This window comes from Ceratotherium simum, chromosome 5 (genome assembly GCF_057802395.1).
Source record: "Ceratotherium simum simum isolate JZ-2026a chromosome 5, ASM5780239v1, whole genome shotgun sequence".
In the NCBI taxonomy this organism is placed as follows: domain Eukaryota; kingdom Metazoa; phylum Chordata; class Mammalia; order Perissodactyla; family Rhinocerotidae; genus Ceratotherium; species Ceratotherium simum.
The window spans coordinates 39,492,718-39,512,016 of NC_141904.1; the positions used below are offsets into that span (position 1 = coordinate 39,492,718).

Sequence of the window (19,299 nt, forward strand, 5' to 3'; positions counted from 1 at the left end):
ATGCAATGATCTTCAGGAGGGAGGCAGTATAAAGTTATAGTTGTTTTAAGCTTCTAAGTTTGGGGTAGTTTCATAGCCTGCAATAGTAACTGAAAAAGGGGACACAGAATCAATCAATCTAGTTCTCATTACTAGAGTTCCTCACTTGTAAATTGGGCATGTTACTAACGTCTATTTCATAGGGCTTTGTGAGAATTAAATGCCGTGTATGAGGTAACCTGCTTTAGTCCTGGTATATAAAAGATGCTTCACAAAGTTAAATACCTTTTCCCCTTCTGCATTTCCTATTGCCTCAAATAAGTACCATTTCTTATCACCCTTTCTTAACTTAAGAAGGGGTCTTTCCAAAGTATATATTTAAGAACAACTGTTCTATGAGGAAATATGGGCAGAAATTTTAAAGAATTCTTCCTCTAGGTTATCTGTTCACCAAGGTTTTGATATGACCAACAGTATGTCATTAACAAACACTTTTAGAAAATAAAACTAAATAGTGAAACATAAAAGTTCATCAACAGCAAGCACCAAGGGCAGGTGACTTTGCTTAACTCAAGATTCTGACCTATGTTTACTTACGATATTTTTGCCATTATCAATAATGGGTTGTTGTTATGAGAAAGCATATTTTCAAAGAGTTCACATAAAGAATGCAATGTAGTCAAAATTGCTTATCTTTAATGATTTCAAATAACGATAACAGAAAACACATATTATGGAGTGATTTACAAGATAATGTATGGATATATTTTTATAAGGCTTTCCTTCTAGTGTACTTATTTTCATGTAACCGTTCTACTTTAGCACTTACATTACTCCTTTGTTCTAACTAATCTATTTCACTATTATACTTTTTGAATTACAGACCTTTTTTGTTCTCTATATAATGCGTGAATTGTTGTGAGGACTGAAAATCTTAATTTGTTTTTCCACATCTTGATTTGCTGATGGGTAAAAGTAGGGAAATAAAACCAGTGACATAGGTAAATTCAAGAGAATTTGATGATTGATTAAATGCAGGGAGGGGTGTTGGAGTGAAAGGAGATGTTATGATGACTCCTTGGTTACTGAATTGACCAACTGATTCTATGTACTTGTTTTCTGGTAATAGGAGCTGATGATCAGTTTTGTTAAGGAAAGACTGTGTCTGTGATGACAAGTAAGAGTACTTTAGAGGCTGCACAGGCTCATATAGCAATTGATGTTAGGTGGGCAACTTTATAAAGAAGTTGCACGTGAAATAAAGGGGAAAAATTAGGAAGAAGATAATAAGAGAGTACTGTAAAGCAAGAGAGATACTCTTTTTAATTAATAGACTTGATAATAATGGAATGTCAATAGGAAAAAAGTCCAGGAGAAGAAGAGTTGAAGATGCTGGAAAGAAATTGTCATGTCTTTTGGGGTTACGCATGTAAAGTCCTATGGTCCATCCCCATGACATCTCTCTTTCATACACTGATGATTTTTGTGATATGTCAATTCGGCTAAGCTTAGTCCCCAGTTATTTGATCAAATACTAACCCAGGTGTTGCTGTGGAAATTGTGCAGATGCAATTAAAGTCCCTAATCAGTTAATTTAAATAAGGTCTATTGTCCTGGATAAGATGAATGAGTCTGACTGAATCAGTTGGAAAGCCTTTAAAGGCAGACTGAGGGCCGGCCCCGTGGCTTAGTGGTTAAGTGCGCGCACTCCGCTGCTGGCGGCCCGGGTTCGGGTCCCGGGCGCACATCAACACACTGCTTCTCCGGCCATGCTGAGGCCGCGTCCCACATACAGCAACTAGAAGGATGTGCAACTATGACATACAACTATCTACTGGGGCTTTGGGGGAAAAAAATAAATAAATAAAAATCTAAAGGCAGACTGATAATTCTCCAAGGTCTAGAAGAAATTCTACCTTTGGACAACAGCTTCAGACCATGCCCATGGGGCTCTATCCTTTGAAATCTTACTTTCTTTTGTGTGGACAACAGCTTCAGCTTGTGCTATGGGTTCCAGCCTGCCCATGACCTTCCCTTCCAGACAGCCTGCCCTATGGATTTTAGACTTATCCAGACCTTACAATCACATGAACCAATTCCTTGTAATACATATATATAACATAAATTATGTAATATATATTATATATATTATATACATATTATATTGTATATATGATGCTATATATCATACCAGTTCTGCTCCTCTAGTTGAATCTGACTGATACATATATCCTCAGGTTCCTTGGTCCCCTTTCTCTCCATCTACCTCTCATGGTGAAACCAAAACTCTAGTTGAATCCAACACTCAATCAACTTTATGACTACATAAGTCTAGAGTCTTAAAAGATACCTGAGGAGAAGGCTACATAATAAGTGAGAGATAACAAATAATAAAAAGATACAGATATTTGGGACTTATGTGTACTTTGCAAACAGAACCCAATCATTAAGCCTGGAAAACTTAAAGTTACCTAGAAGTAGAATTATAGAATATTTCTATGGGTGATTATATGGCTTAAAAATGTTTAAAATAAAAAACAAAATGAAAATATTTAGGATTCACGAAATTATCTTTCTAACAAACTAATAGACCTTTCTAGACAATGGAGCCTCTACTTTGTTTATTCTCCCCCTCACCATCCTGACAATCTAGCCATTGGGCTTTGAGAAAATCTTATCTAATAGTTAGCTTTCTATAGTCACTATTTAAAAGGTAAAGTAAAAGAAAAAATAATATATCCAGAATATCTGCCTCTCTCTTTGATGACTGGAAAGTTTAATCAGTCTTAATCAAGATGCTATAATTATTCATGCTAATGTATGCATAACTGGTAATGGGATTTGCATAAAGCCAAATAAATGAATCTCTAAAGGGAGAATTTCAGAAATTAGCAATTAAGTCAATTCATGGATGATGGGTGAATGATGTATAAAAATTCTGTGGGCAGTAGAATAGCTCTACACCCAGGAAACAATTATGAATCTGGTGAAAGTGAAGGCAGGATGAACAATTTTGTGAGATATATATATTCAAAGCCTCAGGCACCTTCTCTGTTGACAACCCTACTTTCTCTTCTACCCTGATTCATGGTGAATAGTCCTCCTTTATTGGAACAAGATTGTGTTGACAACGTGATGCAGCTCTCTTGGGATCCTAAAGGAACTGCATTTGGATGCTCCTACCTTGCTCCTCATTCTTACCACTCCCTTTCTGAAATTGAGTCCTTCTTTAATCATAGTGGTTTAGCCTTGATGCCCTTGGCCTTGGCCTATGTCCTGACTCCAAATAACCTAGAAACCCAGACACTCTAAAAGATTGTCCTGAAATACTTGCCATGACATAATGCACTTAAAGTAAAATTTAGCTTTATTTTAATGATAAACAAGATGAGCCCATTATGAATTAATTCTCTATTATTTAAGTTTTATAAAATTCGAGACAACCAGTTGGCCCATAGATAGCCCAATTGTGAGGAAATATAAACGTGGTTAAAGTAACTTTGGTTGTTCAACTACTGATGTGCTCCATTTAAGCAACGGCTTGATCTATTTAATTTTTCCCCCTCTTTGTTGAATTAAAAATATGCCAGACTAGGCCCAGCAATTAGTATTTGTTATTTAAGGATGATATTAAAATGTACAAATCCTGAGTACAATATTTATTTGTCCTTTGTAAAGTTTTGTTTAAAGTGATTTTATTCCAATAGTCAGAGACTGTTCTTGACTATTTCAACCACTAAAAACCCATTCAAGAAAAAATTTGAATTTTTCATGAAATTTACAAAAAAAATAGAGACCTCTCACCACTTCTGGTAGGTTTTGCCAGTTTCACATGCAAACTCAATGATTATTGATTTGTGACGGGAAGAAGAGATTCTTTACTGTGAGCTCCTAAGAGTACTTTGCATGGAGTGGTGTATCAAGTTGGGAGGCAGGAAACTGAGTTCCAATCCTTAATCTATTTAGGGAGGAGGGTAAATCAGGTAGCTTACCTTGGTTCCAGTTTTCTCTTCTGTAATATGATGAAGTTTGGGAAATTAAGCTGTGAGATTCTTTCCAGGTCTATCATTTTATGATATATGATTGGAAATTCACTAAAATAGAAAGCACAAAAAATGCTGCAAAAATAGTGACTTATTCAACATTTTCCAAGCCTATAAATTATGTTCAGAGAACATAATGAACATTGAGATGGATGTATTTCTTAATATATTTCAGGCTACTAATCTTTCACAAAGAAAATGACTGTTCCATCATACATTATTGTACTCAAAGAGTGAACAAACGAAGCTTCTAAAATTGTCTCTGTCACATTCAAATATAACTAACTAATTCACTGGATGGTCAAATCTCCTCTCTAGTTAGTAAAACACTGCTGAATGCTTTTTTTTTTTTTTTTTTTTTTTTTTTTGCCTTTCAAAGTAAATTGACTTCTCTAATTTTCTTTCTTTAAAATAAAAAAAAAATTATAATACAACCATGTTTTAAAGTAGATCAAACTGTATTGATGAAAAAAATGACAAAAGTTCCAATTTTGAAAAAGACTACAGCTTATTAATTCTATCAGCCAAAGACAGTATGTTTTGAACTAAATCAATGAGGAAGCCAAGAATGAGTATTTATTTCTTTTAGTCATCTCAAGTGAAAAGCACTTTGAAAGTAAGAGGCAGCTTCAAGTTTCAGTTCCAACATGTAAAGAGCTTGGAAATCACACTTCTCTCCTTAGAACAAGAAAAAAGCTGAACTAACTGAAAATAAATGACTTTCCTCAGACCCATCAAAGAATTGAAGTCATAGGACAAAGCACCACCCTGAAATCTGGAAAGATAGGCAAATGCAGAGAATGTCAGCTGAAACAGAATCACAGCCAAATTCAGTTTATGTGGATCAGAAATCTCAAGAGCCAGAAACTGATAGGAAAGCTTAAATAGTCATTTTGACAAATTGCTGGAGATTGAATGCAGACAAGCTTAAAAGTGAAAACTCCAGTGTATCTAATCTTAATTTTCATAGATTTGCTTCTAGGGGCACCACCAAGTTCTTATGATAGAGTCAAGAAAAATTTCCTGATGTTTCTGGCAGAGGAAGGAGAAAAGTTAATATTTTGAAATATGCAGACAGTATTCTCCATAACAAAGGTCAACTCTCCAATGAAAAAGACTACCAGATCTTTACGTGACCTGAGGAAGAAGCAATTATCCAACTCCAGGACCTGGGAGCCTTCCTGTCTCACCTAAGGGAAGTAAAAAAACTGAGATACATTTGTGAAGGTCATGGTCCAGGGACATAGACTCACTAAAAGACTGAGATTTAATCATAAGATTATAGAATGCTTCCCCTTCCTGTACCTTACCAACACATCAACAGAGATTGAGTAAAATAACAATGGATTACAGCTGAGGGAGCTGAAAACACAGATTCTATTTAAGAGTTGTTAGGGAGACTCAAAGACAACGGGGGAGACAAAAACAAGGACACAAGAGGAAACTGAAGCTTCTGGCACCAACAGTTATAGGAAACATTAAAAACAGCCAACTCCTAGCCAGATTAACACACTACCTATTTTCTTCACTCCCTATTACCCGATACACCACGGAAAGAAAAAAACTCACTGTTGCCTCAACTCCACTCGCAATACTTCTGACTACCAAACATGTGGGTTTTTTCCCACACCAAACAATTCTCCAACACCAGCCAGGTGTCCTACAATTTAATTCAGGTCTGACACTATCTACCTAGAGTTACCATCGGATTCCACAGGTCGAGGGCTCAGTTCCACAAGACTACCTCCACTTCAGATGCCAATCACAAATCCCAGGTAGTCATCGCTACTTCTGACTGACCAGCTATAAATCAGGATCCCCTTCGCCCCCTCTTTGGGTTTGATAATTTGCTAGAATGGCTCACAGAACTCAGGGAAACATGTTCAGTGGTTTATTATAAAAGGATACAACTCAGGAACAGCCAGATAGAAGAGATACATAGGGCAAGATATGCAGGAAGGGGCCTTCTCTAGGCATGCCACCTTCCAGTACATTCACCAACCCAGAAGCTCTCCAAGCCCCATAGTCAGGGATTTTTATGGAGGCTTCATCACACAGGCATGATCAATTATTAACTTAATCTCCAGCCCGGTTAGCAGACATTCGGTCTGTCCAAAACGTTCATAAGACATTTGGTCCACGCCAAAAGGTTCTTGATACCTGGTTATATTTGGTCCTGTCCAAAATGTCCATGGAGACATTGGATCTATGACAAAAGGCCCTTGATATTTGGTCCTGTCCAAAGCCATTTGGTGTGGACCAAATATGCTCATGGATGCTTTGGTCAAGACCAAATGTCCTGCAAGTTGCCAAAAGCCTTTCTCTCTTCTCTTGAGGATGGGGAGTGGGGCTGCAAGTTCCAACTTCTAATCATGGCTTGGTCTTTCTGGTGACCAACCTCATTCTGAAGTTAGCCAAGACTTCCCAAAAGTTTCTTCATTAGAACAAAAGACGCTCCAGGAAATTCCAAGGGATTTAGGAGCTCTGCATCAGAAGCTGGAGTCAAAGACCAACGTTACAAAAACAGGTGTTCCTAGTGCTTTCATTGCTTAGGAAATTCCATAGGTTTTAAAGCTCTGACCAGGAGCCAGGATGAAGACCAAAATACTTATTTCTTATTATAAATCACAATATCACAATCATGTTCAACTTTCAACAAAAAAAATTCTTATAGGCAAGAAAAAGCAGAGTTCGAAGAGATAAAGCAAGCATCCGAACCAGACTCAGGTACCACACAGATTTTGGAATTACCATACAGAAAATTTTAAATCACTATGATTAATATAAGAACAATAATGGGAAAAGTACACAACATGCAAAAACAGTGGGTAATGTATTGGAGGGAGAGAAACTCTAAGAAAGAATTACAAGGAAGTGTTAGAAATCAAAAACACTGTAACAGAAATTAAGAATGCCTTTGATTGGCTCATCAGTAGACTGAACACAAGGTAAGAATCAAGAATCTTAAATATATGTCAATAGAAAATTCCCAAACTGAAATGCAAAGAGAAATAAGTATTTAAAACAACAACAACAAAAAACACCAGACTAGAACATCTGAGAACTGTGGGATGATATCAAAAAGTATAACGTATGCATAACTGGAATACCAGAAGGAGAAGAAACACACAACAGAGAAGATATATTTGAAATAATGATGACCATGAATTTTCCAAAATTAATGACAGACACCAAACCATAGATCCAGGAATCTCAGAGAACACCAAGCAGGAAAAACACAAAAAAATCTACATACAGGCGTATTATATTAAAAATTCAGAAAACCAAAAGAAAAGTCAAGCAGCAGGTGCGCAAGTATGAAGAAAGGTGCTCCTTTCTGAGCGGATCATGTTGGACATTGGTGTAGCAGGCAAATCACTGACTCTGGCATTCAAATCCCTACACCTGGGTTCAAATCCCAGCACCACCACCCAAATTCTGTGAACAAAGGACAGGAGACTCGAAGTCTTTGGGTCTCAAGTTCCTCATTTGTAAATGGATTAATAACAGCTATATCGTTGAGTTACTGTAAGACTAAAATTGGAGCCTTTCTGTGATAGGCAATATTAAGAAAATGCTTAATATATGCATGACTTTCTTTCCCCAGGTTTGAATTCTCAATATTTGGCTATACAAGCTGGGTAGGTCCTTAATGGTGTGCTTAGTTCAGCCTCGTACTGCAGGTTGATCTCCCGTTTAAAAAGTGTTTGAGATTAGCTTAGTGACCCAGCCACCATTTACTTCCTTATTTCCCCCAATTCTCACTCAGCTGAGGGAAAAGGTCTCAGCTTAATCATCTCTATCATCAAAAGATGTGGCCGTGCACACAGTAGAAATTTGAAACATAAATACTGAATAGATGAATGAACACATGGTTTCTAAAAGCGTATTTGCGAGTGGAAACTGCTAGTAGATGTTATTAAGACTTTCCTCTCTACCTGACTGAAATTCAATTTTGAAGGTTCATACTCTTTGATCAAAACTCTCTTAAGTTCTTTCACACTTGGATAGAATAGGCAAATAGAATATATTGAGTAGTTTTCAAAGAGGAAATTCATTTTTCATGAACAGGTTGCTTGATATCTGTTCTCAAAAATGCCTGAAGTTGGTGAAAACACATAGTGAGTCCCTCACTCAGTACCACCACCTGATACAAAATCCTATTAGATTCCAGTTTGTACCAGGACTTTTAAGTACATTGGTTTAGATCAGGGTTTCTCCAGCTTCACGCTATTGACATTGGGGCCAGATAATTCTTTGTTGTGAGGGGCTGTCCTGTGCACAGTAGGATGTTTAGCAGCATCCCTGGCCTCTACCCACTAGATGCAAGTAGCAATCACCCCCACTTACCCTATTACGGCATATGACAGCCAAAAATGACTCCAGACATTGCCAAATATCCCCTGGAGGGCAAAACTGACTCAGTTAAGAAGCACTCATTTAGAATGATCCTTGCCACAAAACAGAAATAACCTTTCTCAAAAGTTGAACAGAAGTGAATGATGCATCATCAGCTCTGGAATATGCATTATTGTTGAAATTTATGATTAAGTTATTGTCTCAATCCCACCAGATATCTCCCAGCCTAAATTGGCAAGTCTGTTCTCTTCTGCTCAATTATCACACTAAAAGTACTTAGTCTGTTCTTTTTAATTGAGGTATAATTGACATATAACATTATACTAGTTTCAGGTGTACAATGTAATGATTGGATATTGGTAAATATTGCAAAATGGTCACCACAGTAAGTCTAGTCAACATCTATCACCATATATAGTTGCAAAAAAGCTTTTTCTTGCTATGATTTTGGCTGTCATATGTCATAATAGGGTAAGTGGGGGGTGGTTGCTACTTGAATCTTTAAAATCTCTCTTAGCAACTCTTGATATGCAATACAGTATTATTAACTGTGGTCACCACGCAGTACATTACATCTCCATGACTTATTTATTTTAAGAAACTGGAAATTGGTACCTTTTGACCCCTTCACACTTTTTTTTTTTTGCATTTTTAACGTTAATATTTATTTTTCTAAAAGATCACACAAAAGTTGGGAAGATAAAAAGGATATCAACCAGCCTACATCAAAATCTGGGCTGAGGAAGGACAAAGAGCTGCCTAAAGAAACTGTAGCTAGAGCAAACTGCAGAGATCGAGATGGTCACTGGCCAGCGGAACCAGCAGGCTGGGTCAGCCACATTCGTGAGCACCACCGCGGTGCAGCAGGACAGCAAAGTCGCTGGCCCAGTCATTCCTCCTTTTCAGGCGGAGAGAAGCTGGAGCTCACTCTTTAGACATGTTCTTGACGGTCTTGTGCTCGTTCATGGCCTTCTCCCAATCACCGCGGTTGAATTCCTCAGTGACCACGCTCCACATGGTACCCTCATCCAGGCAGTGTGAGGCGATTCCAAGCCTCCAGGGTTTGAGCGGGGGATGTAAAAGTACCCTAAGGTACTAAGTTAGTCAGAGTACTTAGTCTCTAACAAACAGTGACTTCACTGACTGCAGGTTATACTGGCATCTGCAGAGCGTGTGGGTATTACACATAAATGAAGGTATGTATATCATAATTTATATTCTTGAGCTCTATATTGCTGTTTTTATTACATCATTTGTCAACAACAGAATAGTCTTATAAAACTTCCCACTTTGGTTATGTTTCTGAATATAATTTTATGCAAAGTTATTCAACACATCAATAATCCAGGAAGTTCAATACTAGTAATGCTATTTTTACACGTTTGTTGACAAACCTCTTCTTATACCTTTAATTTTTACCTTACTGTTCCACCGTGTTTTAGGTCTATTTATAGCGCTCAGGATATAATTCAGTTTTGCTTTTAACCAATTAAGAGTGTGTGCCATTTAACAAGAAAGAGGAACTTATTTACATGTGTTATAACAGATACACTTTGCTTTACTTCTGCCGTCTTGTTCGTTTCAAGGCTCCTCTGAATTCTGACTCTTTTAGTTGGGGATTTATTTACTTTGCTCTTACCATCTCTACTATTTCAGAAGGTATATTTTCTGTTTTTAATTCTGCTAATAGTCATTTAAATTTTTCTGTCAGTTTAATTATCAGTTAATTAAATCTATTAATTTTTACATTATATATTTTGATTTTATAATGTTAGGTGCATATGGATTCAAAATTATAATGTATTTCTGGTGAATTTTTCCTTTTATGATTAAATGTCTCCCTCATATCCTTAAAATTCTTTCTATCTTAAAGACTTTTTTTCTCAACAGCTTTTTTGATTAGTAATTCTTTGCATTGCTTGTCATTTCCCATCATGTTTTAATCTTTTATGTTTAATCCTAACTTAATTTGGTCTCTTATGTATTTTAAGAATCTGACTGTTAGGGCCAGCCTGGTGGCCTAGTGGTTAAGTTTGTGCGCTCTGCTTCAGCAGCCCGGGGTTCGCCAGTTCAGATCCTGGGTGCAGACCTACACACCGCACATCAAGCCATGCTGTGGCAGCATCCCACATACAAAATAAAGGAGGATTGACACAGATGTTAGCTCAGGGCCAATCTTCCTCACCAAAAAAAAGAAGCTGCCTGTTTTAAAATTTACAATCTACAAATCTTTAACTTCAAATAGGAAAGTTTTATCCAGTTATATTTACTTCAAGGACTATCCCCAAATAATTCTCCTCCTCCATGTTCAGGCTCCTTGCAATGTGTCTATGTCCCTTCTACCACGAAGAAAGAGAGAGTCTATTTCCTTACGCCTTCAGTCTGGGCTGGTCTTGTGACTTGCTGTGACACATAGAATGCAGTAGGAGATTTGGTGCACCAGTTCCGAGCCTAAGCCTCAATAGGCCCAGCATGTTTTCACTCACCTTCTTTGAAATCTGGCTCTGCCATGTGATCAAGCACGATTTACCTGCTAGAATATGAGAAACAATGTGGTGGAGAGCCAAGACACACCAAGTGACAACCAGCCCAGACCCCAGAATAGTCACCTGCCAGCCCTCAGCTTACACAGATGCAACAGGGAGCTGGACCAAGACCAAAAGTACTGCCAGCTGAGTCCGGCCTACACTGCCCACCTGCAGAATCAGGTACCAAACAACCCATGGTGGTTGTTTTAAGCCATTGTTCTGGGGCAGTGCTACACAACAATATCTAGTTGATAGACATATTTGGAGTGATTTATACCATGATATTTTAAGTTTTCTATTTGCCATACTTTTATGCTTATTTCTTTCTTGACTTATTTTTCTCCTCCTACTTGGATTGCTTTATTTTGTTTATTTCCCTCTGTTTTCCTCTAGTGGTTTTGAAGTTGTAAATTACACTTTTATTATTTTGTGTTACCTTTACACTTTTAAAGTTCACATGTGACGTTAAGTCCAAACCTAAAATCCCTTGTTAATTAATATCTTTATTATCCCTCCAAGCCATACAGGAACTTGGAGCACTCCAATTGTGATCACTTCTCTTTCCGTAATTTTTTCATATAGTATTTTTGTTCTGCTTTCTTTGTAAAGGTCCCCAAATTAGTCATCATCATCATCAGCAGCAGCAGCAGCAGCAGCAGTCCAGTATTCTTTAGATTTGCCAACATGGTGACTAATTTATCTGTTCTCTATTGCTTCTCACACTCCACTCCTTCCATCTGAGTTCTATTTCTTTGAAATTAAAGTAAATCTTTTAGTAGTTCTTTCAGTGAATTTCATAGGATGTTGCCCAGCATTTTTGTGTTTTTAACAAGAGGGAAGAAAAGGGAAAATTCTATGTAAGTTCAGTTTTCCATATAGCCAGAATGATTTTTTTCTATTTCATCCATAAATATTTTAGTTTGGATCTCTAAAAGTAAGGCCTTCTTATATTGTTGTTGTTAATATAAGCTCAATACTATTATCAGACCTAGACCTAATAGTAACTCCTTAATATCATCAAATACCCAGTTATTATGCAGTTGTAATTATCTCCTAAATGTCACCATCTTTTACTTATTTTAAAAATCAGGATCCAAGTATGATCCACATATTACAATTGGTGGCTATATCTTTTATATCTCTCTAAATATAAAATTTCCCACTTCCATAACTTTTTTTCCATTGCAATTTATATTTGTGAAAACCAACATATAAGTTGATAGTCTTACTTCTTAACTTTCTTATGGATGTTCACTTTTTTCCTGTTTTAAAAATAATTTAAACAGGATGCAGTGAAGGCTGTGATTCAGTAACCCTTGTCAAACTGAAAGGCTCCTTTATATAGCATTTTAGATTTGGTCTGATTTTTTTAAGTAATATATAGTTGGGTTTTATTTTATTGTTTAACTTTTTTGTTTTTAAAAAACTTTAGACATACAGAAAGTTTGCAAAATTGTATAGAGTCTCTATATATCCTTCACCCAGCTTCTAATGTTAATACCTTACATGACCACAGTACAGTTATCAAAACCAGAAAAAATACAATTGGTACAACTCTATTAACTAAACATCAAATTTTATTTGAATTTCACCAGGTTTTCCACTAATGTCACTTACATGATCTTATCTAGGCACAAAATTGCATTCAGTTATTTTTCCTTTAGTATCTTTAGTTTGTTGGTTTCTTTTTATTTCAATAGGAAATGTTTATTGTTTTATTAAACCATTTACATTTATTGTTATAATTTGTATTTTGTCTTCCATTACTCTAGCTTTTGATTCTTGCATTTTATGTTTTGCCATGGTTATAGTTGTCTGTTACTTTAATATGGCCTCTACTATATTTACATTTATGTTTTCTAAAGATTTGAAGGAAATTGACCCTATTTGTAATCCTATTAGCGGCTAAATTTGTTTAAAATTATTTATTTTTCTGATTATTCTCTAATTAGCAATATCACACAGAAACTTTCCTTAGTATTTGTCCATATATTAAGATATCTTGTCATACTGCTCTAAGTCCTTGTGGGTATAATCTGGAGTTTTTAGTGTAAGTTATTTTATTCATTTATTTTTTTATGACATATAATTAATGTTTCATGTTTACTTTGTTTTCAGTTTTGCTCCCTGTTATATCTCTATTTTTAATACCAGTGACTGTCAAATAGAAAGTTATCAGTATTAATTATTGATTGAAATTATCATATTTTCACCAGTTATCTGGACCTGAATCTTTCAAAGGTAGTTTTGATACTTACCCACTAAGCCCTTTCTGTTACATCTACCCTAATTGTAGATATTTTTCATCTCCTCGCCCACTGGCATTAAGATTTTTTTAATATGACGAGTTAATAATATAGTTAGGCAATATTATACTCTTGTGAATGCTTTCTATTGCTTTAGTGTTTGAAAGATAATTTGACTCAGTTTAAAATTATTCCATCACCAATGCCCACACCTGCAAAAGAACTCTTTAAGTGTTTCCAAATCTCTTCCCAATCAGTGTCGCAGAGCAGAAGTGTAAGTCATTTTAAATCCTTTTCCAATGTTCTGCATGAATGTAGAATGATTCTTTTTAAACTCTATAAACCAAGCATTTTACTCATCTTATTCTAGATGTGAGTCTCTTTTTCAGTAATTTTTCTAGTGCTTGGTGAACCTTTTCATCCTTCACACATTTTTCTTCAACTGAGAAATTTTTTCAATTTTATTTTTGAATAATTTTCTGATCCTTCCATATATATCTCTTGTTCAATAACTCTAGTTTTCTATAGGTTTGATTTCTGTTCTCTATCTATCATAGCTATTATTTTCTGTCATTGATTGATTCTCTCCGTCTTTTTTTCCTGTGTTCTACGAAAAAAAATCTCCCAGTTTTAACTGGCATGTCATTCATTCACTTTTAACTGATGTCCATTTGATTCTCTATTAAGTCAAAATAAAGTTTAGAAGAAAGCTCCTGCATTTTTGGTTTTAAATATTTTCCTTTATATTATTTATCTCCATTTGTATTTCAGGCCAATCTTTCCTTGGAGAACATTGTCTATTTTCCACCTGTTGAGAATAATAATAATAGTAGTTTACCGAATGCTAACTATACACTGAGGACTTAATATCTATTAACTTATATAATCATCACTATAAGTGTACAATGAAGGTATTGTAATTGTCCACACTTTACACATTGGGAATCTGAGATACAGTGTATAAGGTCACTTGCTCAGAGCAACCCAGCTTGGAAGTGGAAGATCAAGAGACTTGAGCCAGTCCAATGTCAGAGGCTACTGTCAGCATAGTAATACTGAATTTTCAGAGTCTAAAATTTTATCCTGGCTCTTACAGTTAATCATTTTAATTAAAATGTCTGTGTCTTTAGAATCATGAGTCATATGCATCGTTCTGCAGTCATTTTTAGATATATTGTGGAATGTTTTAAAAATTAATACTTAAATGAGGGCTTTTTTTAGGCTTCATATTTGCAACATAGAGGAGACATCCTCTCCCATTGGCTCAATTCCCAGTCTGTGCGCTCAGAACGTACAGCACATACCTAGAATTAAAGAACAAATTGATGCGCACAGCACCTAACATACAACCATTTTACTTTTTGGGGTTGAGGGGCCTTCTTCTCCTCTCGTTTGTTTCTCTGAAACTCTGATCCAATGAAAAATATGAGAAATTATAATCCTCTGTGAACGGTGCATTATATATTCGTTTCTTGAGATTGGCTGTCTCACAATGATTGAAGAATAAAAAGAAGAGGAAGGCACAAATGAGCAAGGGAAAGAAGGAACAATATTTTATTAACTCCAAAAATCTATTCCTTTGTAATGGAGTGAGGTTTTCTCAGTTTTCTGACTCATGCCGATCTTAAACTCTAAACAAACAGAAATCTTGATGTACCTTTCTTATATTTTCGTGGGAAGATAGTTTAATACCAAATGGTATTTTTCCTCAACATTCTAGACTTAGGTTGACAATCAGTCTTTGTTTTTGCTGTATTAGTTTTCACCTGTTCTGTAACGTCAGACATTCAGAAATGCTATAGCAGACATTACAAGCAAGTCACAGGTTAAAAATGAAATTTTATTGCATTTTTTCCACCTAAAAAACATAGGTTAAAAAAAAAGAAAGAAAGTAGACGCTAGTAACCAGATGGAAATAACCACCATTTATACATTAGCATATACTTCGAGTGCCTTTACAGTGACTCTGTATGTATGAAACGAAAATAGATATGCAGATAGATAGATAAATATTTATAAAATAGAAAGATGCACTATTCTTTTTTCAATAAATTGTGTCTTTCCATCTCTGGCATCATTTTCAATGTATTTCTTTCTATGGATGCTTTAAAAACAGCTGCATAGAAGCAGTCAAACTTCGAGTAATGAGAGGGCTATGATTGAATTATTCTAGCTCTGAATTTAGATAATAAAGGGAAAATTCATGTCAACTTTATGAGAGAAGTTTAAATTAATGCATTAAAAACATGTATGTTGCAGAAAAAGAAGCAGCAATGTATTAAAGACTTCAAACAAGACATACTTTTTAAAGGTTTCTGCCTATGTATTTCAAAAACCTGAAAGTGTGAATGATGCACAAAGAAATTACATCCGGCAGGGATTTAATTCAATAAAAAGCAATGATAGTATATTAGGCACTATGGCAACAATTCCAAGATGGAAAATAGATCACATTGCCCCTTAGATATACAGACCTCGATCACATAGGAAGAATTTTTCAAAAGTATACATTCCTCACCATCTCCCACTCTATCTCACCCTATGGACACAAAGTTCTGATATTTCCCACTATGGGGTGCTGATGGTGACCTTTCTCTACTTTACCCGAAGCCTCCTCCACCTTGCCCACCCCCAACAGAGCAATCATTGTCCTGGGCCTCTGCCAGTGATGGCAAATGTCTACCACCCTCAGGGGCGCTGGCACTTGGACAGACGAGGAGACTTTTTCTGCACTAAGAAGTGATAATGACTCAACCTGATCTTGAGGAAGTCACAGATTACAGAGGAGGCATAGACTTGAAATGTAATTACAGTGCACTGTGCCCAGGGGATCCATCTGATATGTGTGATAGAACAATGGAGGAGGCACTCCTCATCCTGCCTTGTACACAACGGAAGAGTTCCCAGAGAAGTTGTTACTTCAATGCAGTCTTCAATCGAGTTTGAGAATTTTTTAGACATCTCAAGGGAAGGGAAGAGAATTATGATGCCCTAATTTTTTACTCTTTTTCCTTCTATACAATGACACGAAATAATAATGAAAACAGCAAACGTCAACAGATAATAATAGCTACTGCTTATTGAGTGTTTACTACATGACAAGCGCCGTGTTCAGGACCTTACTGTATTGGTGATCTTATGAAATCCTCTCCAGCCACTCTCCACTCTTCATCTTCACACTATTCTGTGTCCCTGGAGGCTCCTTTGCCCTTTCATTTCAATTTGAATCCTGCCAATGAGGAGCACACATAGGAAACTGAAGGGAGAGAGGAGAATGTGGCCAGGGTACTTATTACTCTGCTCGGCAGGTGGACTAGCTGGGTCTCTCACTCAGAGGCTACCACCCTATCAGCTGGCCCTCTCCACACATCCCTCATTCTAGTTCCCGCAACCACTTTCTCACTATCCAGCACTTTCTAGCCCCGTACTTTTGCATTTTTCCTCCTGATTTCTCTTCACCTTATTTACACTTTTGAAAATAATTCCTTTATTAAATTCTGCTTCCAAATTTGAAATGTCTTCTAGTATCAAGGAACCTCTTCACATTGTCTCATTTAATCCTTCCTACAATGCAGCAATGTAGGCACCATTATCCCATTATTCTCATTTGAGTTAGGATTTGTTTGCAGAGTTTCTAAGAACAACTGATCTTTGTGTTCACTTATATTTGCCACCAACTAGAAATAGAAATATTATTATATTATTATAGTTATCATTATTGGGTACCAATTATGAGCAATCACTTTAAATGTGAACTAGCTATGTGAACTAGTTTTATCTCATTTTTTTAAAAAAGAAAATACACAGGGGCCGGCCTGGTGGCGCAAGCAGTTAAATGCACGCGCTCCACTGTGGCGGCCCGGGGTTCGCCGCTTCGGAGCCCGGGCGTGCACTGACGCACCACTTATCGGGCCATGCTGTGGCGGCATCCCATATAAAGTGGAGGAAGATGGGCATGGATGTTAGCCCAGGGCCAGTCTTCCTTGGCAAAAAGAGGAGGATTGGCAGATGTTAGCTCAGGGCTGATCTTCCTCACAAAAAAAGAAAATACACATAAAAGTGCATAAAATGAACATATAAGTTGAATAAATAATGTCAAAGCAAAAAAACTACCACCCAAGTCAAGAATGAGAATATTACTGGTATTGAAAGTCCCCTAACTATGCCTTACTACTTACTACTCACCTCCCAGAGGTAACCATAATAGTGAGTTTATACCAATTATTTACTTGCTTTTTAAAAATATTTTTACTGCCTGTGTATACATCTGTAAACAATACACTTCTGTTTTGCTTGTCTTTGAAATTTACAAAAATGGAATCATATTGCTTTTATTCTTTCATAGCATATTTTGTTTTCTTGGTCAACATTATGAATGCAAGATGTATTCGTGTCATTGGGAAGAAACACCAATTTATTTTCATTGTCGTACAGAATTTCATTTCATAAACATGTCACAATTCATTGATCCATTTTACTTTTGATGGATATTTGGGTTGTTTCCAGTTTTTGCCTATTTCAAAGGAAACTTCTATGGACATTCTTGTACATGTATTTTGGTGTACATATGTACACATTTCTGTATGTATCTAACAGTGGAATTGCTGGGTTAGAGAGTATAAGTATGTAAAAATTGTCTAACATTTCCAAAGTAGAGGCATGAATTTATGCTGTATGCTAGTTCCAGTGTTCCACATCCTCATCAATACTTGGTATCTTCAGTTTTTGTTATTTTATATGTTCTAGTGAGTATGCAGTGGTATTCCATTGTGATTTTTTCCTGACTAAAAATAAGATGGGCACCTTTTATTAGTTTCTTGGCATTTAGGTTTCTTCTTTGTTGAAATGATTCTTCAAGTTTTTGATCTTTTTTTCTATTTTGTGGCCTGCCTTTTTCTCATTGATCCATAGAAGTTCTATAGATATTCTGGATATTTGTCCTTTCTCAACTATTTGTACGGCAAATACCTTCTCCCATTCTGTGGCTTGTCTTTTTGCTCTTTTCACAGTATCTTTGGAAAAATAGGTCTCAAATATTATATAGTTAAATTTATCATTTTACATTCATGATTAGAGCTTTAAGTGTCTTGTTTTAAAAAAAATCCTACTGCATCTTAACGCCACAAAGACTTTCTTCTATATTCTTTTGTAAAAGCCCTTCACATACATGGCTTTCGTTAACCTGGAATTGATTTTCATGTATGGAATGAAGTAGGGAATCCAAAATCTAAAGAGAGTCAAAAAGCTTTATCATCCCATCAGAAAGTAAAAGGATGTTAAAAGGATAACACCATTTACTCACCTCCTAACTCATATGTTATTTTCTTTTCTGGGAATTTTAGTTTACTATATATTTTTTTTCTCCCCAAAGTCCCAGTACAGAGTTGCATATCCTAGTTACAGGTCCGTCTAGTTCTTCTATGTGGGATGCCACCCCAGCATGGCTTGACGAGTAGTAAGCAGGTCCACGCCAAGGATCCAAACTGGCAAACCCTGGGCCACGGAAGTGGAGTGCACGAACCCAACCGCTATGCCACTGGGCTGGCTCCAAGTCTACTGTATTTTTTGATTTGTGATCCCCACTAGACTTCAGTATTATTATTTTATGTATTTTATGTTCAGTTACATCTGTCCACATATTTTCCTCTTTCTCTGCTTTTAATTCCTTCTGGCTTTTCAGACCTTACATCTGTGCTTATTTTTCTTCTACTTGAAATTCATCCTTTAGAATTTCTTTTTGTAAGAGTCTGCTAGTAACAAATTCCCTCAATCTTTGTTTGCCGTAAATGTTTATATTTGACTTCCATTCACGCAGTATATTTTTTCTGGGTATAGAAATTTAGGTTTCAATTATTTTGTTTCAGCATTTTGGAGATAGACCTTGTTTTCTGATTTTTATAGTCACTATTGAGAAATCGGTCAGTTAGTCCTTCCTTTGAAGGTAGTCTGTCTTATTTCTTTGCCTCCTGTCAATATATTGTCTTTGTCCTTGTTTTGTTTTACCATTTCAATAAAATGTAACTAGGTATTGATTTTTTTTTATTATATTTGGGCTTTGTTGTCTTTCAACACTTCTGGAAAATTCTCAGCTACTTTTTCTGTAAATGTTGTCTTTTCTCATTTCTCTTTCTCATCCACATTTGG

At 36.1% G+C, this 19,299-nt stretch overlaps 1 long non-coding RNA gene across 1 annotated transcript in view; it reads right to left on the minus strand.

Annotated features, from left to right (window-relative positions):
- Nucleotides 1-19,299, minus strand: part of LOC147917010 (uncharacterized) — a 221,848-nt gene that overhangs the window by 1,369 nt on the left and 201,180 nt on the right. Inside the window, exon 5 of the long non-coding RNA XR_015552359.1 lies at nt 3,972-4,073. This is a non-coding gene — a long non-coding RNA (uncharacterized LOC147917010). The remainder of the gene's footprint in view (nt 1-3,971; nt 4,074-19,299) is intronic.